The sequence below is a fragment of the Desmodus rotundus genome, chromosome 13, assembly GCF_022682495.2.
Source record: "Desmodus rotundus isolate HL8 chromosome 13, HLdesRot8A.1, whole genome shotgun sequence".
Taxonomy (NCBI): domain Eukaryota; kingdom Metazoa; phylum Chordata; class Mammalia; order Chiroptera; family Phyllostomidae; genus Desmodus; species Desmodus rotundus.
The window spans coordinates 90,940,880-90,960,129 of NC_071399.1; the positions used below are offsets into that span (position 1 = coordinate 90,940,880).

The window sequence follows — 19,250 nt, forward strand, 5'->3', positions numbered from 1 at the left end:
GAATCTACTCAAACCCACCTCTCTGGGATTCACCACCAGGGCAATAGCTGGAAAGGCACCAGCCACATAGGGAAGAGGGTAAAGTGACTGGAAATGAGGTGAGTGCCAGGCAGACCTCCAGAAGCCAGGCAGTGGCATTGTCCTCCCTCTGAGCCCTCCACCTACACAGAGCCACAAAGTGGTGAAGAGGGTTGCCCCACCCCTGGCAATTACCTAAGTCTCCACATCGTACAATTTACAGGTGCCTTTTCTACAATAGACCACACTAGTGAGACAGAGAGTCAAAGCAGCTCTACCCAATACACAGAGACAAATACAGGGAGGCTGCCAAATCAAGAAGACACAGAAAGATAACCCAAATGAAAGGACAGAACGAAATCCCCAAAAAAGAATGAAATGAAATGGAGATAACCAACCTATCAGATGCAGAGTTCAAAACACAGCAGCAACATAAAGGAAGAAATGAAGATTACACTAAGTAAAATGAACAAAAATGTATAGGGAACCATCAGTGGAGGGGAGAAAGGCAGGCTTCAAATCAATGATTTGGAACATAAGGAAGAAATAAACATTCAACCAGAACAACAAGATGAAAAAAATTCGAAGAAAAAAACCCCCCCAAAACAAAACAAGGATAGTATAAGGGCCCTCTGGGACATCTCCAAATCTAAATTATAGGGGTGCCAGAAGGGGAAGAAGAAGAGCAAGGAATTGAAAACTTGTTTGAAAAAATAATGAAAGAAAACTTGCCTAATTTGGAAAAGGAAATAGACATACAAGTCCAGGAAGCACACCATCCCAAACAAGAGGGACCCAAAGAGGACCACACCAAGACTCATCATAATTAAAATGCCAAAGGTTAAATATAAAGAGAGAATCTTAAAAGCAGCAAGAGAAAAACAGACAGTTACCTACAATGGAGTTCCCATAAGACTGTCAGCTGACTTCTCAAAAGAAACTTTGCAGGCAAGAAGGGACTGGCAACAAGTATTCAAAGCGATGAAAAGCAAGGACCTACAACCAAGATTACTCTCTCCAGCAAAGTTATCATTTAGAATGGAAGGGCAGATCAAGTGCTTCCCAGACAAGGTAAAGTTAAAGGAGTTCATCATCACCGCACCATTATTACATGAAGTGTTAAAGGGACTTATTTGAGAAAAAGAAAATCAAAACCATGAACATCAAAATGACAACAAAGTCACAACAATCAACAACTAAATCTAAACAAATGAACTAAGCAAATAACCAGAACAGGAATAGAATCATAGAGATGGAGATCATTTGGAGGATTATCAGCTGGAAGGGGGAAAGGGAAGAATGGGGGACAAGGTACAGGGATTAAAAAGCATAATTGGGCCCTGGCTCGTGTGGCTCAGTGGACTGAGTGCCAGCCTGCAAACCAAAGGGTCCCAGGGTTGATTCCCAGTCAGGGCGCATGCCTGGATTGTGGGCCAGGTCCCCAGTTGGGGCTGTGTGAAAGGTAACTACACATTGATGTTTCTCTCCTTCTCTTTCTCCCTCCCTTCCCCTCTCTCTAAAAATAAATGAATAATTTTTTTTTTAAAAAGAAGCGTAATTGGTAGGTAGCATAAAATAGACAAGGGGATGTCAAGAATAGTATAGGAAATGGAGAAGCCAAAGAATTTATATGCAAAACCCTTGGACATGAACTACGGGGGAGGATTGCTGGAGGGAGGGCAGGTACTGGGTAGAGAGGGGGAAAGGGAAAAAATTGGGACAACTGTAATAGCATGATCGATAAAATATATTTAAAATTTTTTTAAAGAATTAACAGCCTAGCCCTAGAACAAAAAAAGCGCTGCCATTTAATTAACCCTGTGATCTGCACATATCATTTGTCCCTTTTGGGACTCACTTTCCTCATCTGCGTAATGGGCATGACAAACGTAATTATATGTTTAAACAAATGCACTATGAACACATACCATGTACAAACCCCTACTGAATCTGCACATAGAAATCTCACAAAATCCCCCTGGGAATTTCCCTTGAGGAGTAACAACCTTTAATTAGCAATTAAACTTCTCATGGATCTCACTGACATCTTCAATTCCTTGGAAACACACAAGGATGGGCTTATATGATGCCAAACTTGTATATACACATACACACAGGCACACGAATATATATAACTCCACATTCCACGACATATTAAATTTGGGGGGGATATTACTTTAAATGGTATGGTAAATTATGTGTAGTAATAATTGTGTTTAGACTGCTAAGAAATAGAGCAGCAGAAGAACTGTCGGGAAAGAACCAGACTAATCCAGTTGACTGATATGTCTATCATGGAAAGGAAAACAAAAATGTATTGCAATAGGAAGTGGCTGTCTGTATGATTCAAACTAACACTGTTCTCTGATCAGCTGCCCAGTGCGCTTGTTTTCCCAGTTGTCGGAAAACGGACCACGCATGGTGAGCTAGAAAGAGCACCACATTGCATAACCAGCCCTGTGACCTTGGTTAAACTGATCACATTACTTTTCTCTAGCCTCAGTTTCCTCGTCTGTAAAGTGGCTATAAAATTCTACCCCGTTTATTTCATCGGGATGGTCTGACGGATTCCCTCCCGTTGCACATGAGAGAGCTGAGTAGCGAAGTGACTCTCTTAAGGTCACATAGCTAATCAGTGACAGAATCGCAACTAGAAATAAGTCTTTTGAAGACTTGGACTTTCTGCAGTAACAAAGCTGCCATTGAAGCAACAGATAGGAAAGCGCTTTGAAAAGTGGAATATAAAGGTGTCGTTCAATAGAAGTGCTGTGGAGTGTAGCTACTCCAGCCAGAGTCGAGATCATCGTGTGGCAGTTAAGAAATGTCTTTTGAAACAGTACCTGTACATTCAGCAGGAGCCATCTTTCTTTTAAAATCAAGTTGACTCTGTTTCATTTCTCAAAGAAGACACAAGCAAGAAGTAAACAGCTGACTACATTAATTCAGACGCTGGAGTGGATTTTCAAGGGCTTGACTTGCCCCAGCGAGTTTCCACAAAAGGCCAAATTAATCAGATAATTGCTAATTCTCCCATTTGTTTTGTGCTGAGTAGAGTCTTTTGTTGATATGAACCTAGTAACAGAACAAACAGTCATTTGAAAAAAATTTAAAATCCCAAATCTGAACTAAATGATCACGTTCCTAAGCACACTATTTCTTTAGGCATCTTCTCCAGTCATCACTTCAAAAGCTTAATTTTCTTTACCTAACTGGGAACATTAATACTTCTTTTGTGATTTAAAGAGAACTTTTTAAGTAAACAAATGAAAAGAAATCAAACTAAACTGATGACCCAGGATGTTGTGAACATGCTTTGTATGATGGTCAGTGAAACAAAAATGTAAATGTCTCTCTTGGAAGGACTGCAACTGTAGAGTCTTTTAGATTCAATTCTTACTGACACATTCAAAAAAACATAGTGTATGTATAGTCTGGTTTAAAATAATCTCCACTTCACAGCTATCAAAGTTTTAAAATTGAGCAAACAGTGCTAATTACCCTCCTTCTAATATCAGGAGGAAAGCTTAGAAAGTAATTTAGTTAATTGGCTCTGAAAAATTAATTACATCTGAAATGAGCCTTATTAAGATCTTTCTTGTTTCATCAGAATTTCAGACTAAAGGATGACTGGTCTCTTCACTGATAATTTCTCTGTGGTTCATAGAGCATAAAACAGACTGCTGGCTGTAACGATAATTAAATTCTTTACCCAAATAAACACAGGACTAGAACAGTCAAATGAACTGACCTGAACACGCAGCTCCAGCTTTTCCACCGTATTAAGTTCTTGCATCACAACGTAAAGATTTGACTCTGGGTGTATGAGTGTGTGTGCGTGTAGTGAATTGACAAAAACAAAAACAAACCGAAAAATACGGTTCACTTTCAAATTTGGCACACCAACATATTCTGGTTTTACCACGTTGAGTGTGAACCAGAGTGAAAACATGAATAAAAACCTTCTGTCACGTAAGTGTTGATGGCTCAGATAGTTTTTGTAAACAGTTGGCCAACTGTAGCTTAGAGCAGCTGTCACTTTGCATTCAAAGTCAATGTTAATTTAGGAATATTAACCTTGTAAATGTTTGCATAAATAAGGCTTGTGCTGTTTACAGAGGTTACAGAATAGCACTAGAGGGTTGTTAAACCAAACTCAACCCCCACTTTACCCTCACTGTCTCAAAACTTCTTCGGTTTTACACATAAAAAGCTGTACTCATGCTTGAAGGACTTCCCAGTGATTCCCGGGAGTATGCCAACTGCAGAGAGAAATGTATTTGATAGATTTACATCTTGGAGGTGAGAGAATAAACAAACTCCAGAAACAGTACGGCCAGAGATGCACTGCACCCTTTCATATAAGAACACACTGGCACCAGTGAAGTCCCAGCGCCTGTTTACTAAATAAAGTGAGCTGTGAATACCTAGAGCAATCACGGCCCCCAGGGCTTAGGCTCCGGAGCCTGGGCTGTGTGCTAAAGTTAGCACGCTTCCTTTTTTTTTTTTTTTTTTTTTTTGTCCTGCTTGAACAGCTCTTTTCCAAGTAGAATGTGCATGACAGATTGCAAAGCACCCTTTAGTACACACTCCTAACAGGCACCGAGTGTCTTATCCAGTCTGATACAGACCCAGAGCACAGGGCGGCAGTCAAAGGCAGAAACGCTCGTCCTTAAATGAGCCCAACCATCTTTTTCTTGGAACACACAGGAAAAGTGAAGCGAAAGCTACAACAGAACGTAAAAGGCTGTACCTGCAACGTGCTGAACTCTTTCCAGCCCTCACCCTTCCGGCACCTTCGGCAGCCTCGCTTCTCCCTGGCAGCGCGGCTGTGCCAAATGCTTCTACCTTCCCCAAAGCCGTGTGTCGGCACAAGCCCAGGCGAAACTCCAAATCCAGGAAAATAAAGTTAACCACGCAGATCAAAGGCAGCGGAGCAGGGAGATGAAATGCCTGTAATCCGATCGCTGATCAGTTGCAGAACATCAAAGGCAGGGCTCGGTTTATATATAAGCAGGGGCAGCCAGAAAGTTCGCTTTCAGCAGGTAGGCAGGCAGCCTCCCGCCTGTGAGTCCGCATTAGTGCCCAGATTCTTTTGTTCAACACGGATCACGTTGTTTTCCCGCCCCCCCCCCCCCTTTTTTTTTGTAAGGAGGCAATATCGGTGGTTCTCCCCAGCCCGGGCCAAGGGGCTGGATCCGCGCAGCCCTGCGGTTCCCGAGCTGAGCTGAGGGCTGTGTGCTGGGAGCTGCCTAGAGCCCGCGGGCTCTGCTTTATCCCTTTCATCTCGCTCCACTGCAGATCCCATGACGTCATCCAGCGCCCTGGGACTGGTAGGAGAGCTATAATTCAGCCTGCGGGGGAGCGAGCCAGAGCAGCCAGCCTTTCCCTGATTTCTAATCACGTTAGACTCTCGGGCCTGGGGCAGGACACTTTCTGTTATCTGCTTCCCAGTTGGAAAGGTCGGCCGTGCTGCAGGATGATGCCGGCCTGATAAGATCCGTGGTCCCCCCTGCCAGGTTCCCAAGGACAGCACTTAATGGACTCTTTGCTGATAAAAATCACAGGCTTTTACAAAGACTGTCAAATATTCAGAAGAGTGAAGGATCACTCTGAGACTATTCCAGAAAACACCCAGGGACACTGCCAGTTGGAAAGGATGACTTTTTTTTTTTAAACATGTGTTTTTGTTTTAAATGGGACAAGTCTCCAAGGGTTTTAAGTAAACTGTCTTTTCTTTGAAACATAGATTATTAGAACCGACTGCCAATGAAACAGTGGCGTTTTAATTAAAGTAATGAATGGACAGATAAGCAACAGTTAATCTCGGTGACTGAGAGCTGCCACTTTCTCTCCTAAGCCCTTGGGCATTAATTCAGTCTAAGATTCCTAGACTGAATCTTAGTCTGCGAATTAGTTGGGGGTTCTGAAAATTAGATTTTACAATGTGTCGTTCTTAGACAGGTATAACTCATTAACACCTGTTGAGCATTTTAAAGTTTATGGAAGAAAAGAATTACGTACAGACAAGCACTAGCCCTGTGCTTGCCTTTTAAGGCTGTTTCTTCTAACTAACTCCATAGCTTAAACTCTTAACTCACATTAGTCTAACTCTCCATGATTTAAAATTAAACCCATTACTCATTATTTAGAATTTTCATACTGTTCTCTCCTAGAGTCAACCAAATAAGATTATTTTAACTTTAGGATTTACCAAAATGAAGATAATAAGAAATTTCATGTTCATTACAATCCAGGACACAGACATTTCTGAACCCCAGGCCACGCTTTCATGGACGGATGGAAAATTTTCTGTCTTATATTGGAAACCTGCCAACTTTGAGAAGGTCAGTTAGCCCTGGCTGGTATGGTCAGTTGGTTGGAGCGTCATCCCATAACTGAAAGGTTGTGGGTTCGGTTCCTGGTAGGGCACATATCTGAGTTGTGGGTTCGATCCTCAGGCCAGCCCGCTCTCCTGTGACCCGAGATGCGTGAATGACCCCCATGCTTCTCTCTTGCATTGATGTTTTTCTCTCTCCCTTTCTCTCTCTCTAAAACGTCCTTGGGCCCTGACTGGTGTGGCTCAGCGGGTTGGGCCCCATCCCACACACCGAAAGTTTTACCTGATCAGTGTTCCTATCCTTCTCTTTCTCCCTCCCTCCCCCTCTCTTTAGAATAAATAAGTAAAATCTTAAAAAAAAAATAGTCCTCAGGTAAGGATGAAAAAAGTGAAAAATATTTTTTTCCCAAAACAGAAGACAGAATTTAATCTTTGTTTGTATAGTGTCTTTCTCTTATTGGTTTCATCTGATTTTTTTCTGATGTGATATTTGAAAATGTAGTTTATGATGTGTTTATTTCCAGACTCGTATGACTCTCAAACAAATTTTAGTAGTAAAATATTTGCTTTGAACAGTTAATAAGTTCAGTGTAGCATTTAAACAGTCACGTTTATTTTTTCAACGTTCCTTTCGTCATTTTCTACCTCGGACATCATTTCTCAAAGATGCGCTGAGCTCAGCTCATCCTTGAAGGGCAGGTGCGCCCCTCCCTGACATCTGGCCCACACCCAATGTTTCCTGGGCCCCTTTGAATACAAAGGAAACATTTCAAAGGACAAAACGTTTTCAAGTGGGCATTTGCCCATTTCTCCCCTGAGGTCGTCCAGCATGAAATCCAAGTTTCCCGATACACTAAAATCACAACAAACTAGATGCTCCTTGAGGGTCTTTGGATGAGCAGGTGAATCCTGATGTCTTCACAGAGTTTAATACCAACAGAAGTAGGTGGAGGGCTGACTGAGGATTCTTAGCGTTGCCCTGGAAGCTTACCCGACGCGCTTGGAAGCAGGGACTTAAATGCGAACAACTCAAATGACCCTCAATTTATACAAATCTCATCGAGCAAGATTTGCTGCTAAAAATATATCCAGCAACGCCATTTGGTCTCCAATGGAAGAGTTTTTTCACCAAGCGCTGAAGTTATTTTGAATCGATCCTCCTTCGGCCAACACCCCCACGTGTGAGTTGAGAAGGGACTGAGGGGAGGGCCCTCATGTTGCCAGGAGCAGTGTGGCTAAAGGCCCGCTAGAGAGAGCCGCGACCTCCAACCCAGGCTCCTCAGTGCTGGGCCCCAGTCCACCCGGCTCCCTTCGCCATAGCCACGTGGCCCGGACCACTGGGACTGCTGGGCAGAGGGGAGCTGGTGCAAGGCCTCCCCTTTCCTCCCAGAAGCTGAGGTTGGTGAGCTCGATCTGATGCTGTGAGGATGAGAAATAGTCCGCCACACTCTTTATAATGGTTTCAACAACTTGAAGTTACAGTGTTGTACTCAGGATCGCTGGAGCCACGGCACAGTACACGTGGCTTTTTTAACACCTTCCACCAAGTTGCCTTCCAGCCAGGTGGTGTGGTAGGGGGCTCACGGCTGCACTGCACTGCACTGAAGACCCAGGGAACGTGGATTGTTCGTGTCAAAGAAGGGAGGATGTTTAACTGAGCTTCCTGTGTGGAGTGGGGGAGGGTCTCATGTACCCTCTGATTGCCGCTGAGAGCTGTTTTCTTGGCGACCCCTGAAACACGCTTCCTGGACAGGCAACTGACATAAATCACTATGGTTGTGTGAGAGAGATTCAGGTGATTCACAATATTTTTTTTTTCTTTAGACTTTCAAAGTTTTCTCTTTGTCTTTGGTTTTAACTTAAATATGTAGCTTAAATATGATATGCCTAGGTGTAAATGTTTTGGCATTTACTTTTGTTGGAATTCTCTGAGCTTCCTGGGTCTGTGGCCTACTGCAGATACTTCTTCTCCTCTTGCTCCTTTCTTCCCATCGGCGTTCTGATTACTTGTATGCTACAACTTTGGAAACTGTCCCACGGATTTTTTCTTTTTTTTTTTTTATTCTTTGCATTTTAGTTTGGGAAGTTTCTATTGATAGTTCCTCAAGTTCACTGATTCTTCCTTTCACTGTGTCCAGGTTACTGATGAGCCTATTAAAGGCCTTCTTCCTTTCTGTGACACTATTTTTGATTTATAACATTTCTTTTTGATTCTCTCTGCTTTTACCCATCTATTCTATCATATTGTCTACCATTTCCACCCGAGCCCTTAATACTCTATTAATCATAGTTATTTTAAGTCCCTGTGCGATGATTCTAAAATCTGTATCATGTGCGATCTGGATGTGATGCTCGCTTTGTCTTTGCAGGCCGTGTTTTGTCTCGTCTTTGAGCATGCCGTGTCATTTTTTCTGTTGAAAGTGGAGCATGATGTATGAGGTAATTAAACTTTTCCTGGGAAGTTAATCTCTTATGTGATGTTAGGCTAGTGTTATGTTAATCTGGCCAGGATCTGGGCTGTGTTTAATGTTCGCGGTAGTTGTAGGTGCCAGAAGCTTCAGAGTCCTGCTTTTCCTTGTTCTGTGTTTCTCCTCTGTTGTCACTGGATTCCTCTAAGAACGAACCTCTTCTTCCACAGAGCCTATGTCTTGCAGCTCTCTCTGTCTAATCCACTGTTATTTGACTGGAGCCCTTCGGAGGTGATGGCAAGGTCTGGGGGAGGGACAGCGTCCTTTGCTCTTATGATTAAATCTCAGTTCTGTGTGTTGGGCCCCAGTGAATGGGTTGTGAAGCATTTCTTAGCCTTTAAAGGCAGGAATTCTACAGGGGTCTGTTGATTGCCTTGCTGCTCTTGTCCAAGGTCAGATAAGTCTCTGGTAGCGCCATTTCCTTTGGAGGACAGGCTTTTGTTATGAAGAATGTTTGGGACATATATTTCAATGGTTACTTTTCTCCTTCCTCTACCCCAAACACAAGGATTTTTTCCCCTGGCATCACTGTGAGAACCTGGCAGAGTTCCTGGAGGTACAATATCAGAGGGGTGGTCCTGCTAAAACTGCCCCCACCCCCCGCAGAGTTGTTAACTCTCACGCAAGTGCCCACTCAGCTCCAGGAATCCATCAAAAGGATCATCAAAGTGTCTCTAACAGCTGCTGCCCCCTGTGGCTTCGCCTCCCAGTAATCGGATCTCTGTTCGGATTCTCTGCATTTGCCTGTCCCTCCAGATTTGGGGGTGGCAGTGGGTCCTGAGTTTTCTGATGGATCTAGAAAGGTCATTAGTTTTCAGCTTTTTTTCTTATTGTGAGGAGGAGAGTCATGACTTCTAGCTGCTTTCATGTAGGAGCTGAAACCAGAAGTTCTTTGAATTTTATAGTGTTTTGGTAATTATCATTATTATCTAAGTATTTGGTTTTCATTTTTTCTTTGAACCACGTGTACCTTAAGAAAGAATTTCACCATTTCCAAGTAGTTAATATTTATTTTGATTCTCCTTTTATTAAAAATATATGTTTAAATAATGTAAATTACAATATTTCAAGTTTTGTTAATTACTGTGATATTCTTTGTGACTTTAAAAATATATCATTGTACCATGGGTTTAATGAAAAGATTGTGTATTTTCTATTATCAGAGCAACAAAGTTAATTTTACTGATACTAGCACTTGGTTTTAAAGCCTTACCTTTACTTTACATTTTGCACTATAACACTGTTAGCTTTCATTTTTAAATGCCTGTTATGTGAAACTGGAAATTAGAAGATTTCGCCCATAATTACAAGCCAACAGAGCCGTTAGTTATCTGAACGATCTGTCAGGTTCAAGAGGCTGCAAAGCAGCGACCCATCCGTAGTGAATCTGACAGAACTGTCTGCAGTGCCGTTGTTCTGATTTGGGGAAAACAGCGACAACAAATTAATTCAGTACATGCATACGTACACACCCATAATCAGTGATCAAAAGTGTGCTTTATCCACAACCAAGTTGCCTCAAACCATCAGGCTACATCTCTGCTACCTTTAGTTCTGCAGCGCGGCTGAAGAGATTCCAAAACCATTCTTACCTGCCATATCACCAAAAGGAACTGCTCCAAGCCCAGGCTGGCTTTCAGACAAGCATCAAACATGTATTTTATAATTAATTAAGTGTTTTCTGTTTCCATTTCTGCCTGTTTAAAACTCATGCTGCTTCATATACCAGACTGATTGTGAATCTCAGTAAAGTCTGACAATGCTAATAAAAAACTGCTAATGGAATGGTGAGAAAATGCAGAGACAGTAAGAAATGTCTTCAGAGTAATACCACCGAGAAAAAAAGAAACAGGGAGGAAGGAAGGAAGGAAGGAAGGAAGGAAGGAAGGAAGGAAGGAAGGAAGGAAGGAAGGAAGGAAGGAGAGAAAAGAAAGAGAAAAAAAAAGAGTGAGAAAGAGATTTGACTTCATCAGAAGTATGATATTAGAGATTCAGGTTACGAAATGCTGATCTAAAGTCAAAATATTTAATGATGCCACTATTTATGAAATTAAAAAAGCATTCACATATTATTGGGGGCATAAACCACGTAGAATAGTTATAATTCCTGATGAAAATCAGGAAAAGAGAAAATTCATTTTGTAAATGAGCTATAATGGAGCAGTCCCGCTAAATAAAACGGGCCCACCAGCTGCGGCGCTGGAGTGGGTGGAGAATCACTCTCTTGCCGGCGGTGAGAACAGGTTAGGAGCAGGTGTACGAATGCAGTTTGTAGTACAGTTTAAACAGAATTGCTAAGGCCGGATTGCTTTTTTCCCTCTTAATACGGTTGCAGAAAACAAAAGAGAGTTTGTGTGAGAAATCCTATTCAGCACAGCACACTCAGTTTATTGTAGAATTACCTTGGAGAAAACGTTTTCTTTTGAGATAATGTTCGATTTACAGAAGAATTGCAAAGATGGCACAGAGTTCCCATATACCTGACACCCAGTTTCCTTATGTATAAACATCTTACATGACAACAGAACCGTTTTCAAAATTAACCTACTACTCTTGACACAGTGCTATCGAATAAACCACAGACCTTTTTCAGAACGTCTGCTCTGCCGTGTGCAGCGTTATGGGGGTTCCCACATGGAGAGTCACACATCCCCCACCACAATATGCTCTTGCTGTCCCTTCCTGTCCTACACTCCCTGCTCTCTCCAACCCCTGCAAACCGCTGCTCTCTTCTTCGCTCCATATTTAGTTTTGTCTTCGCACAAAAGCGTATAATATATATAAATGGAATTATATAATATGCTATTTTTAAATATATTTTATTGATTACAATTGTCCCATTTTTTCTCCCCTTTATTCCCCTCCACCCTGTACCCTTCCTCCCACCATCATTCTCCCACCTTAGTTCATGTCCATGGGTCGTACATACAAGTTCTTTGGCTTCCCCATTTCCCATACTATTCTTAACCTCCCTCTGTCTATTTTCTACCTACCATTTATGCTACTTATTCCCTGTACCATTTTCCCACACTCTCCCCCTCCCCCTTCCTGCTGATAACCCTCCATTTCTGTGATTCTGTTCCTGTTCTGGTTGTTTGCTTAGTTTGTTTTTGGTTTGTTTTTTTTAGGTTCAGTTGTTAATAGTTGTGAAATTGTTGTCACTTTACTGTTCATATTTTTGATCTTCTTTTTCTTAGATAAGTCCCTTTAATGTTTCATATAATAAGGGCTTGGTGATGATGAACTCCTTTAACTTGACCTTACCTGGGAAGCACTTTATCTGCCCTTCCATTCTAAATGAAAGCTTTGCTGGATAGAGTCATCTTGGATGGAGGTCATTACCTTTCATGACCTCAAATACTTCTTTCTAGCCCCTTCTTGCCTGTAAGGTTTCTTTTGAGAAATCAGCTGACAGTCTTATGGGAACTCCTTTGTAGGAAACTGTCTCCTTTTCTCTTGCTGCTTTTAAGATTCTCTCCTTATCTTTAATCTTGAGTAATTAATTTAATTATGAAGTGCCTTGGTGTGTGGTTCCTTGGGTCCAACTTCTTTGCGACTCTCTGAGCTTCCTGGACTTCCTGGAAGTCTATTTCCTTTGCCAGGTTGGGGAAGTTCTCTTCCATTATTTGTTCATTAAGTTTCCATTTCTTGCCCTTCCTCTTCTCCTTCTGGCACCCCTATAATTCAGATATTGGACCATTTAAAGTTGTCCTGGAGGTTCCTAAGCCTCTCTTCATTTTTCTGAATTCTTATTTCTTTATTCTGTTCTGGCTGACTGTTTATTTCTTCCTTCTGCTCCAAACTGTTCATTTGAGTCCTGGTTTCCTTCCCATCACTGTTGGTTCCCTGTACACTTTCCTTTATCTCACCATTCATAGCCTTCACTTTTTCCTCTATTTTGTGATCATACTCAACAAATTCTGTGAGCATCCTGATTACTAGTGTTTTGAACTCTGCATGTAATAAGTTGGCTATCTCTTTGTCACTTAATTGTATTTTTTCTGGAACTTTGATCTGTTCTTTCATTTGGACCTTTTTTTTTTTTGGTCTGGGCACACCTGTTATGTAGTAAGGGGCGGAGCCTTAGGTATTAGCCATGGCAGGGCAACCCACCTTGCTGTGTTGTGACACTGTATGTGGGGGAGGGGTCCGAGAGGGAATAATGCCACTTGCTTAGCTCTTAGCTGGCTTTAGTCACTTCCCCCTCTACCCACAAGCAAATTGGGTCCTTCTAGTTCTGGTTCCAAGGTGGGTGGGGTTGTGTACGTTCTAGGACCCCATGGATCTCTCCATCCAACTCTCTTGTGAGGCTGGGAGTTTCTCCTGCCTCCTCAACCCCCACAGGCTTTTTGAGTCAGAGATTTTGAGGCTTTGTTTTCCCCATGCTGGGACCCTGGGTTGCACGGTCTGTCTCACTCCCCAGTTGTTCCTCCCAGTTTATCTGCACGTGAATGTGGGACTACCCTGTCTGCCAGCTGCCACCTCTCTGCGAGTCCTCTCTGCCCAGCTGTGTATCTTCGCTCCTCCTACCGGTCTTGATGAATGTTTCTTCTTTACTCCTTGGTTGTCAGACTTCCATACAGTTCAAATTTCTGGCAGTTCTGGTTATTTTTTGTTTTTAAACTTGTTGTTGTCCTTCTTTTGGTTGTGCAAGGAGGCAAAGTGTATCCACCTATGCCTCCATCTTGGCCAGAAGTGCCAGATTTCTTTAGTATGCTATTTCCTGAGTCTTGCTTGTTTCACTTAGCAAAATGGATTTAAAATTTATCTGTGTTGTGTGGATCAATAATTATCCTTTTTTTTTTTCTTCTGCTGAGCAGTGTTTAATTGAACGAATATACCAGTATTTGTTTATCCATTCACAAGCTGAAAGCATCTCGGTTGTTTTAAGTTTTGGACATTATAAAGGAAACTGGTAAATATGTAATGTACAAGTTCTTGTTTTGAACGAAATATGTTCATTTGTCTTGGGTAGATATCTAGGGATGGAATGTCTGAGTCATATGATAGATATTTTTATTTTGATAAGAAATTTCCAAAGTGTTTCCTAAAGAGGAGGTACCATGTTTCATTCCTTCCAGTAATGGATGGGAGTCCTAGGTGCTCACCCTCTCGCTCGCATTTGGTGTTGCCACTTTCTAATTGTAGCCATTCCGGTGGGTGTGTCGTGCTATCTCATTGTGCTTTTGACTCTCAGTTCCCTGCTGGCTAATGATGTTGGGCGTCTTTTCACCTGCTTATTTTCTGCTTGTGTACATTTTTGGTGAAGGGTCTGTCCAGATCTTTTGTCCATTGTTTCAATGAGTATTTTGTTTTCTTATTTTTGACTTTTCAAGGTCAGAAATATGATTTGGAAATAAGTTCTTCTGGTCTGTGACTTGCCTTTCTATTTTTTTCTCGGTGTCTTTCACAGAAGAAACACTTCACATTTTAATAAATTCCAGTGCAGCAATTCTTAAAATGAATCATGCTTTTGATGTCCTATTTTAAAACTCTTTGATAAATCCAAGGTCACAGATTTTTCTCCTAGCAGTTTTATCGTTCTATATTTTACATTAAAATCTGTGATCTATTTCAGGTTAAATGTAGTGTATGGTGTAAGGTGTAGGATAAGGGTCAGTGTGGTGTTTTGGGTTTTGTTTTTATTTGCCTATAATCATCCAGGTATTTCAGAACAATTTGTTGAAAAGACTAGATTTTCTCCATTGACTATCCCTTGCTGCTTTGTGTTGTTGTTGTTGTTTTTTTAATCCATTGATTTTATTTTGTGTGGGTCTGTTTCTGGGCTCTCTATTATGATCTGTGGACACATGTCTCTATATTTTACCAATACCACACTATATTTATCACTGTAGCTGTATAATAAGTCTGGAAATCAGGCAGTATGAATCCTTTCATTGCTCAGAATTATTTTGGCTATTTTAGTTCTTTTGACTTTCCATATACGTTTCAGAAAAAGCTTGTTAAATTCCATTTAAAAAGCTTTCCAGGATTTTAACTATTTGGACTCTACAGGTCTTATTTGTGAGACTTGCCATCCTAGTGATATTAAGTTTTTCAATCCATGAACATAGTAGTACATACCTCTCTGTTTTGGTTCTCTTTGATGAGTGTTTTGTATTTATAAGAACAAATATTATTCATATACTTTGCTAAATTTATAGCTAAGTATTTAATTTTTGGGTGATATTGTAAACTATACTGTTTTCTTAATTTTGAATTCTAATTGTTCATCACTAGTCTTTCACACACAGGTACAGCTAGACAGGGAGTGAGTCTCCCACCGTCAGAGAGGCAGAGTCCCCAAAACCGAGCAGGGGTTGGGTCCTTCACAAGCACACGGGCTAAGAGGGTGACGGAGAGCAGAAGTCTCCGTGGAGATGGGGAGCAATAACAGGGAAGGCAATAGAGGTGGTCTGGGTGTGTCAGGGCTGGGGAGGGGGAAGGAAATCTTTGGTGATTCTGCTATTCTGGCTGGGGTGGGGAGCCTTCCTGGAGAGAGGGCAGACCCCTGAAGGTGCTGGGAGAGCACTGACCTTCGTGTGCTCGGATGAAGGGTGTGATCCCAAAGGGCTGCACGTGATGTGGGTGAGTAGCCAAGACCTCAGCGCACAAACGATAGAGGATGGCTCCTGGGTGAAAACTCAGATCATTAGAAGTGAAGGACGTTGGGGCTCAGGGCACATGGGACACTGGCAGGAGAAGCTCTGTGTCCAGCCCTCCTTCGAATGCCTTAATAATCGGACAGTTCATTTGGGGTCTCCGAGAGATTTGGAACACCGTGGAATTCTCAGTTTTACATGCCTGCTGCACAGCTGATATCTGTAGCCCCTGGCTAACTAGCTCGCCTCAGGCTGGAGCTCTGCTGGCTTCGAAACCCACCCCTCCAGTTCACACGCCAGGAGACAAAGGGTCACAGAAGGGATGTCACTTTCCAAGGTCACACAACTAAAATCAACCTCAAGAGCATATGACTGTGAAGTTTCTCTCTTTTACAAGCTCACAGCCTTTCACTATTGTTTTCTGTTCATTAAATGTCTTTCTAAAATGCTTTAGTTTTACTTTTTACAAGTTGGAAGCCCTGCCCACTGAAGTGTTAACAGCCTCTGTGAATTATTAAGTTTCTTGGGCCACAGGACTCCCCCACGGAGCAGGTTTATGGGTCCCACTGTGAAAAATGTTAAATTTCAATTACTGGTTTGTTTGGGTTTTTTTATTATAAAAGCACCATTTATGTATGATAGAAAATTGGGTAAATACAGAAAAACAGTAAAAAAACATCAACTCTATCACCTATAACTCTACTTTATTCTTTTGAAAAGAATATAATTTTGAATAATTAAAGCAAGAAGCAGAAGCCTTGTCCTTCCCCCGGAGGTAACCCCTGTCGACAGCTTGTTGGGCATCCTTCCGGAGACAGTCTTTGAGGTCCAGGACACAAGCGTAGCTCAGTCCCTGTGGTCACCGCCTCTCTCGGAACCGTCCTTTCTGTTACTGGCAAGTAGTGAATGGAGAAGGTAGCTAGCACACTGCTTTCTGCCAAGGGTGTTCCTCCTTTCCTATTTATTTAACCTCTGGCCGCTATCTGAAGTGCTCCTTCGGTGTGATATTTAATACAGGAAACACATTGCTGCCGCTTTATCTCACAGTGTATCTGTGTGGGAAGCTTATGAAACAAATGTTTCTGACAATCACTCCCTTTATTGGGAAGGTCTCTGACCCTGGGGGAGAGATGGCAGAATCAGACACTCAGGCACTGAAGAAAAAGGTCTCTTGTGCTGGAATTCGAATAGAAATCTCGCACCATTTCCTCTTTAAAGGTCTAGCGTGGAAGGAGGGGCAGGACTCAGAGCTGAGAACTCAGAGGACTCGGAAAAGAGCACAGTGACTGACAGTGAGCTCCTTTCCTCGTCATTTCCACTCCCGTCCCAGCACCCAGCGTCCACTTTGCCAACCCGTGGGCTGCGAGACCTTCCAAGTGTGTGTTTGTGCAGATACACCGTCCACACGCCTGCCCCTCCACACCCCCCTCCACCCCCCACCAGACACACATGCCACGCACGCCACACAAACTCACCACGCACACACATCACTCCCACACACGCCACACAAGGACATGCATGCACACATGATTTTTAAACAAAAAGACAGCTCTGCTCTGCCGTATTGTTTCACAAGTCACTTTTGTACATTAAATATATTGGAATGCTATTGTGATAGTCCCTTATCAGTGGGTATTAAGCTGTTTCCAATTGTTTTGTTATTGGTTATCATAGTTAATATTTTTGCCAGTGTGTGCTAGTGTTTCTTTACGAAAGATTACTAGAAGATTGCTGGGTCAAATAATATGCATTTAAAATGTTATGGTAATGCCATATGATTCTCAAAAAGCTTTTACCAATTGATATTATTGGCAGGGATATATGAGAATGAACTGTTTTCTCCAACCTTCGTGTTTGCCTCATATTGAGTTTCATCAGTATTTGCAATATTTTTTGTCAATTAGGTGAAAAATATGATCCCATTGCTTTCATTTGCATCCCTCATTAGGTTATAAGTTAGGAAGGTTTTTTGCATGTTTCTTAGCTGTTTGTATTTTCACTGCTGTGATTTCCTCTCTTTTTCTATTATTTAACATGGTTTGATTCATTTGGAACAGTGACATTATTATTATAACTTGTCTGTTATATATGTGGTCAATCTTGTCTCCAAGTTTCCTACTTGCATTTTACAGGTGACTTTGTTCGTGTATGCCTGTAACCCATTCCATCGGTGGGTCATTCCCGTCTGTGACACACTGCTATCAATGCACAGACTCTTCTGGTGTAGTTAGTCTGACACTAGCCGACCAGGGGAAACATTCCTGCTCGTGGTGCACTTGCCATGCGTGTTTTTCAACAGAGGCATCCTCGGGCAATGCGGGGATACCGGTAACAGCCATCAGGCCGGGAGAGAGGGGACACACCTTCGACATAGTTCGGCCAAGGTCGTTGTTCCGCCAAGAATAGGGTCTAAGCCAGGGTAATAGAAGAAATAGTCTTGGTCACAAATTCCTCATGCAGATTGGTAGTAAATCATGGTTCTTCGGGTACTTCCGGAGGTGAATCAGCCTCCTATTTGCCGATGGAGACACCAAGGGGCGCCCATGGCTGCACCTTCTCCTTTTGGGATGAAAGGCTAGACCACCTTTCCAGAGATGAGAACCGGCAGAGAAGAGAAAGAGGGGCCTCGTCAGGTCCCTCCCAGGGCAGCACTGACTTTCCTGAGGGCACAAGACGACTTAAGGTCCAACCTCAGCAGGACTGGGAGCTGAGGGGAGGCTTGGGGAATCAGGGAAAATCCACCTAAAATGTCCCTCAGAGGACGAAACTGAGACACACTGCCCCTCTGGGGTGGGACAACAGAGGGAATTCAGTGAATAAACAAGCTCTCTTGGCTACCACCTCCCCCCCTCCCTCCCCACTCTGCCCCCAAACCTGAAACACTGCAGGGTGCCCAGAGTGCTTTCTCTTCCAAGAACAGTGTTACTTCTAGGGCCCTTGGGCGCCCAAGTGTATTTGAACTGAGAAAGATAGAGATTATATTCTTCTTTTGGGGAGGGAGAGTACAACCCCTCATCCACAGTTTTCCAAAAGTACCCGCCGTCCTGCGGTGCACCATGGTAGGCGGGGAGAGTAGGCCGGCATGGAACCCCAGGTCTGGCAGCTCCAAGGTTGACCTCCGATCCATCCCCATCACCAACGGACAGACAGACGACTATTATGACACCAAATTGAGGGGAAAGTTGTCATTCAGATGACGTCAGTAATTAGTAAAAATTAGAAACACAATCGTCCTGAAAAGGAGCAACGGTTCAATAAATGATGGAAATACATAGTTTCTGGCTACTTCAAAAGGAGCTAAATATGTACAAAAGAATGGCTATGGTATTTCTTGAGTTTTTCTTCAAAACAGGTTGCACAAACTGATCTGTATGCTGTAAGGCGCCCAAATTCTCCATAGGAATAGTTGTTACGTGTGGAGAGAAACAGAGAAGAGAAGGAATTTTACCAACATAATAGAATAGAATAGAATAGAATAGAATAGAATAGAATAGAATAGAATAAATAAAATAAAATTAAATTAAATTAAATTAAATTAAATTAAAAAATAAAGTAAAATAAAAACCTCTTTGAGGAAGCTTGCCCCAACCTCACCAGGGTTTTGTGCCTCTTGGACCTGCCACCAAAGCGAGGACCATCTCTGCAGTCGCCCCTCCCTCACTCTGATAAATGGGCTTCTGTTCCCAGTTTGCACCTTGGACTCTGAGCTCTTAGAAGGAGGGAACCATGTTGCTCTCTCGTTTCCTCTCAAGTCCAGCTCGGAGCTGAGAACCGAACCGGAAGTCGGTGAAGAGCAATTCCAGTGGGGGAACGTGTCATCCCTAA

The 19,250-nt window shown here is 42.5% G+C and overlaps 1 protein-coding gene across 2 annotated transcripts in view; it reads right to left on the minus strand.

Annotated features, from left to right (window-relative positions):
• Positions 1-5,248, minus strand: part of TNFRSF19 (TNF receptor superfamily member 19) — a 72,365-nt gene extending 67,117 nt beyond the window's left edge. Inside the window, exons 1-2 of one of the 2 annotated variants that reach the window (XM_053916723.2) lie at positions 4,769-5,248; positions 2,859-3,090 (exon numbers count right to left, since the gene is read on the minus strand). The gene's annotated coding sequence lies outside the window, so the exon portion shown is untranslated. The remainder of the gene's footprint in view (positions 1-2,858; positions 3,091-4,768) is intronic. The other variant, XM_053916721.2, reaches the window with a different exon arrangement.
• Between the last annotated feature and the right edge of the window lie 14,002 nt (positions 5,249-19,250).